The following is a 6,527-nucleotide window of genomic DNA, read 5'->3' as shown; positions in this document are numbered from 1 at the left end:
AGCTCCATGCTCAACAGGGAGTCTCCTTCTCTCACTCTTCCTCTCCCTCTGCTCCTCCCCCTACTTGCATTCTGTCTCTCTATACCTTGAAAGGTGGTCATCAATACTAGACCAACATTACAGGAACTATTTGAGGGACTTCTCTAAGCTGAAGTATAAAGATGCTAATTATTTACAGGAAAACATATGAAAATGTAAACCATGCTATAAATGGTAAATATATATTAAAAGAATAATCTAATGTTGTACAGATAATCAGGAAATCATTTATAAAAGCTATTATGAAGACAAAAGTTAAGAGACTATAGTAGTAAAAATAATTGTAACTATAAAGATCTACAAATGGACATACAAGATATTCAGATATAAGTTGTGAAATAAAAACAAAATGTGGGGAGAGGGAGTAAAAGTACAGAGCTTTAGAATGCATTGAAACTTGGGGTGCCTGGAGGGCTCAGTCATTTAAGCATCTGCCTTTGGTTCAGATCATGATCCCATGCTGGGATCAAACCCTGCATCAAGCCCCATCTCAGGCTCTGTATTCATTGGGGAATCTGCTTCTCCCTCTCTCCCTACCCCCAATCAGGCTCTTGCTCTCTGTGTCTCAAATAAATAAATAATTAATTAAAAGAAGAATGCATTGAAACTTAAGTTGATATAACTTAAAATAATTTTATGTATATAAATCACATGAACAAAAACTATTGTAAATACACAAATGATTAAGGGAAAGGAACATAATCATACTACTATAGAAAATCATAAAAATCTCAAAAAGCATTACAAAAGTGCCAGAAAACAATAAGCACATGGCAATATATGCATACCTATCAATTACTTTAAATGTAAATGGACTAACTTCTCCAGTAAGAAGACACAGAATGGTGAAATAAATACAAGAAAGACCCATTAATTGGAGGTCTATAAGACTCACTTCATATGTAAGGACACACAAAGACTCAAAGTTAAGGGACAGAAAAAATTGTTCTATGAAAATGGGAAAGAAGAGGAAGATGAGAGAGCTATAATGAGGTCAAACAAAATAGGCTTTATGACCAAGAATGTAAAAGGGGACAATAAGTGAATTACATATTTATCAAGGGAATAAACAAGAGAATGAACATTTGTAAACATGTCTGCTCCCAAATATAAGAGCACTGAAAAAAATAAAGAAAATAAACACAGAACTAAAGGGACAAATAGAAATATGATAAAAGTATGAAATTTTAATACTCACTTTCACCAACAGATAGATTATCCACACAGAAAATAAATTTTAAAAAATTGGTCTTAAATGACACATTAGTGCAGATGGCCTTAACAGATACATAACATGCCATCTAAAAACAACAGAATACATATTCTTCTCGAGCACACATGGAACATTCTCTAGGATAGATCTGGCTGCAAAACAAGTCTTAATAAATTTAAGAAAATTGAAATAATATTAAGAACCGACCCCCATATTATGAAATTAAAAATCAAATACAAGAAGAACACTGGAAATTTCACAATAAATGGAGACTGAACAATATGTTCCTCACTAATCTCAGGACCAAAGAAGAAAAAAATAAATAAATAAAAAATTGAAACAAATGAAAATGAAGTAACATACCAAAACTTATGAGATGTTGCAAAAGCAGTTCTAAGAGGGAAGTTCATGGCAAGAAATGGCTCTATTAAGAAATCAGAACGATCTTGGGGCACCTGGGTGGCTCAGTCAGTTAAGCATCAGACTCCATTTTGGCTCAAATCATGATACCAGGATTGTAGGATCAAACACTGGGTTGGGCTTCACAATCAGACTGCTGGAGATTCTCCCTCTCTGCCCCACTTTCCCCCCACTTGCTTGCTCACTCTCTTTCACATATAAATCTTATAAAAAAAAAAAAAGGAAAGAAATAAGAAAGACCTCAAATAAACAACCTAAATTTATATCACAAGAAACTTGAAAAAGAAGACTGAACTAAGTCAAAATTTATTAGACAGAAGTAAATTAAGATTAGAGTGGACATAAATGCGAAGATACTGAAAAGACAACAGAAAAGTTCAATGAAACTAAGAACTGGTCCTTTGAAAAGAAAAATTTGTCAAACTTATTAAAGCTTGCCTAGAAAAAGAGGACTCAAAAATCAGAAATAAAACAGGACCCATTCAAATGAAAAAGATCATAAGAGACTACCATGAATAACTATACTCCAACAAATTGGACAGTCTAGAAGAAATGGATGAATTTCTAGAAACATGCAACCCACCAAAACTGAATTATGAAGAAATAGAAAACTTGAACAGAACTCATGAGGACACTGAGTCAGTGTCAACTGATTAACAAAGAAAGGCATTGGACCAAATGGTTTCACTAGTGAATTTTGTGAAACAGTTAAAGAAAAATTAATATAAGTATTTCTCAAATTCTTAAAAAAAAGAAAAAAGGAAAGGAGAGAACACTCCTAAACTCATTTAAAAGGCCAGCATTACATCAATACCAAAACCATACAAGGAAACCACAGGAAAATAAATTGCAGGCCAATAGCTCTGATGAACATGGATACAGAAACCCTCAACAAAATATTATCAAACCAAATTCAAAAATATATTAAAATGATCATACACCATGATCAAGAGGGATTTATTCCATGGAAGAAAGGATGGTTCAACATCTGTAAATCAATATTGATATACCACAAGAACCAAGTGAAGGATAAAATTATGATCATCTCCATAGACACAGAAGAAGCAGTTGACAAATTTCAAAAATTATAAAAGCTTTCATCAAAGTGAGTAAAGAGGGAAGTTATCTCAATGTAATAACAAGCCTACAGCTATCATCATACTCAGTAAAAAACTGAAAATCTTCCTTTAAGATAAATAAGACAATGATGCCCATTCACACCCATTTTATTCTATGGAATAGTACTAGAAATCCTAGACACAGCAATGAGGAAGGAAGAAGAAGCAAAAGGCATCCAACTGGAAAAGAAGTGAAACTCACTATTTGCAGATGACATAGTATCATACATAGAAAGACTAAAGACTCCATCAGAAAAAAACGGTTAGAACTCCCCCCCACAAAAAAAGCTGTTAGAACTCTTCAATGAGATTGCAGAACACAAAATCAATATTTACAAATCAGTTGCATTTTTATACATGAATAAACTATCAGAGAAATTTTTTAAGCCCCATTTATGATTGCATTGAAAAGAAAAAGTTACCCAGGAATAATTTTAACCAAGGAGGTAAAGACCTATACTCTGAAAAACTATGAAAACAATGTAAACACTTGAAGACACAAATAAATGGGAGAATAATCTGTGCTCATGGACTGGAAAAATATTGTTAAAATGTTCATATGACCCAAATTAATCTACAGAGTCAATGTAATCCCTATAAAAATACTATGACTTTTTTTTTAAAAAAATAAACAACCTTAAAATTTATATGAAACCACAAAAGACCTCCAATAGCCAAAGCTAGAGTCATCACACCCCCTGATATCAAGCTGTAGTAAATAGTAATGAAAAATATGCAATTGGGGGGCGCCTGGGTGGCTCAGTGGGTTAAGCCGCTGCCTTCGGCTCGGGTCATGATCTTGGAGTCCTGGGATCGAGTCCCACATCGGGCTCTCTGCTCAGCAGGGAGCCTGCTTCCTCCTCTCTCTCTGCCTGCCTCTCTGCCTACTTGTGATCTCTCTCTGTCAAATAAATAAATAAAATCTTAAAAAAAAATGCAATTGGCATAAAAAATCAACAGAAAAGAATACAGAGCCCATAAATAAACCCACACATATATGGCCAATTGGTTTATGACAAAGGAGCCAAAAAAAAAAAAAAAAAAAAAAAAAAGGAAAGGACAGTATTTTCGATAATAGTACTGAGAAACCTGGATAGCCACATGCAAAAGGATGAAACTGGACCAGCATTTTACACATACACATACAGAAATTTACTGAAAATGGATTAAAGACTTGAACTTAAGACCTGAGAGTATAAAACTCCTTGGGGACAACATAGTGAGTATGCTCCTTGACATCAGTCTTGGCAACAAGTTTTTTTGGATTTGATACCAAAAGCAAATGCAACAAAAACAAATATATTAGACTACATCAAACTAAAATGTTTCTGCACAGCAAAGGAAAGCACCAACAGAATGAAAAAGTAACCTATTTAATGGGAGAAGATATTTTCAGATGATCTAACAAGGAATTAATATCTAAAACATAAAAAGAACTATATAGCAATAAAATGTAAATATCCGATTAACAAGTGGGCAGAGACCCTCAATAGACATTTGTCCAAAGTAAACACACAAGATGGCCAACAAACACAGGAAAAAATGTTCAAAATCACTAATCATAGGGGAATGAAAATCACAGTGAGAGGTCACTTTATAGTTGTCAGAATAGCTAAAATAAAAAAAGACAAGAAATAGCAAGTGTTGGTGAGAGTATGGAGAAAAAGGAAACCTTATACACTGTTGGTGGGGACACAAATTGGTGCAGCCACTGTGAAAAACAGTATGGAGGTTTCTTAAAAATTAAAAATAGAAATATCATATGATCTAATCACTCCACTACTAGTTATTTACTAGGTATTTACCCAAAGGGAAAAAAACACTAATTTTATTGTTTTAATTTATTATTTTGAAGCTATTTTATTTATTTGAGAGAGGGCAAGCACAAGCAAGCATGAGTGGGTGGGGGAGGGGCCAAAGGAGAGAGAGAGAGACAGAGTCCCCACTGAGCAGGGAACATGGCATGGGACCTCACCCCAGGACCCCGAGATCATGACCTGAGCCGAAGGCAGATGCTTAACTGACTGAGCCACCCAGGTGCCCCCAGAAACACTAATTTCAGATGATATATGCACCCTTAGGTTGACTACAGCATTATTCACAATAGACAAGATATGGAAGCAAACTAAGTATCCATCAGTCAATGAACAGACAAGGAAGAAGTGGTATATATACAATGAAGTATTATACCACCATAAAATAATGAGATCTTACCATTTGTGACTAAAAGGATGAACCTAGAGAGTGTTATGCTAAGTGAGCTAAGTCAGGCTGAGATAAATAAATACCATAGGATTTCACTAATATGTGGAATCTAAAAAACCAATAAACAAAAAGCAGCATCAGTTCTATATGTACAGAGAAACTGATGGTTGCCAAATGCAAAGGGAGTGGGAGATAGAGGCTTCTATTTACAGAATGGAGAAGTCATTGGGATATAGGAAATACAGTCAGTGATACAGTGGTAACACTGTATGGCAACAGATGGTAGCTGTACTTGTGAGCACTGTTTAACATAGAACATAACAGGATAGTATAGAGATGTGGAATCACTAGGGTGTATGCCTAAAACTAATGCAACATTGTGTATCAACTGTATTTACAACACACACACACACACACAGAGTGAGACATTACCCAACAATGCCTGTTAGAAGGGCTGTTATAAAAAAAACACCAGAAATAACAAGTGTTGTTAAAGATGTGGAAAAAAAAGAATACTTTTGCCCTGTTGGTGGGAATGTAGATTGGTATAGTCACTATGGAAAATAGTATGGAGTTTCATTCATAAATCCATAAACAAAATAATAATAATAATAATAATAATAATAATAAATAATAGATGATAGATAGATAGATAGATAGATAGATACATAGAAAAAGGAAAGAACGAACTACCAAACAATGCAGTGAAATCATTTCTGGCTATTTCGGTGAAGAATACCAAAACACGACCTTGACCGGATACATGAGCCTCCATGTTCACTACAGCCTGGTTAACACTAGCGAACATGTGGAAGCAACCTCACTGACATCAAATGGTTGAACGGATAGGTACAGTACATATATACACAATGGAATAATATTCAGCCGTAAAAGAAGGAAATCCTGCCTTTGTGAAAATATGAATTTAACTTCAAGTTAAAACCAACCGAAGAGTTAATGGAATTAATAAGTCCAGCTGCAACTTTTTAACCAGACCTTTAGGTTTGCCTTTAATTTCCCTAACTCTCCTATTTTGGGGAGACAGATTTGAGGCTTGCTCTCCCTTTTCCTCACTCAACTGCCTCTCAAATACTCTTTCCTTGATGCATACTCTAGGTCTCATGATTGGCTTTGGTGCCTGTTAGGCCGATGAGCTGGGGTTCGCCTTCAGATTTGGCAAGCCAGGCAAGATATCTTTGCTTGTGGTCTGTCAGCCCCAGTAACAGAATCCTGTGATGAGTCCAAGCAGCTGTCCTGGCTCTTTTTTCTAAGGACTGTCCCTCGGGCCCTACACCCGCTGAGCAATGGGGACCTTCAGCACTTAATTGAACTCTTGCAGCAAGGAAATGGTTTTTGGTTTTGTTTTGGACAGATGTCTCTTAGTGAGTGCGTTGTGGATGAGGGCATCTGAGGGTTTTTGTTTGTTTGTTTTTCTTGTTTTGTTTGGATCTCTTGGTTTTCTTGCTGTGATTGGGAAAGGAGTGACATAGGAACCTATTTGTTGTAGTCAGTGAAGCCCTGACTTTTGGAGA

Source organism: Mustela nivalis (genome assembly GCF_964662115.1).
Source record: "Mustela nivalis genome assembly, chromosome: 20".
Taxonomy (NCBI): Eukaryota; Metazoa; Chordata; class Mammalia; order Carnivora; family Mustelidae; genus Mustela; species Mustela nivalis.
Note: the sequence above shows the minus strand (reverse complement) of the source record.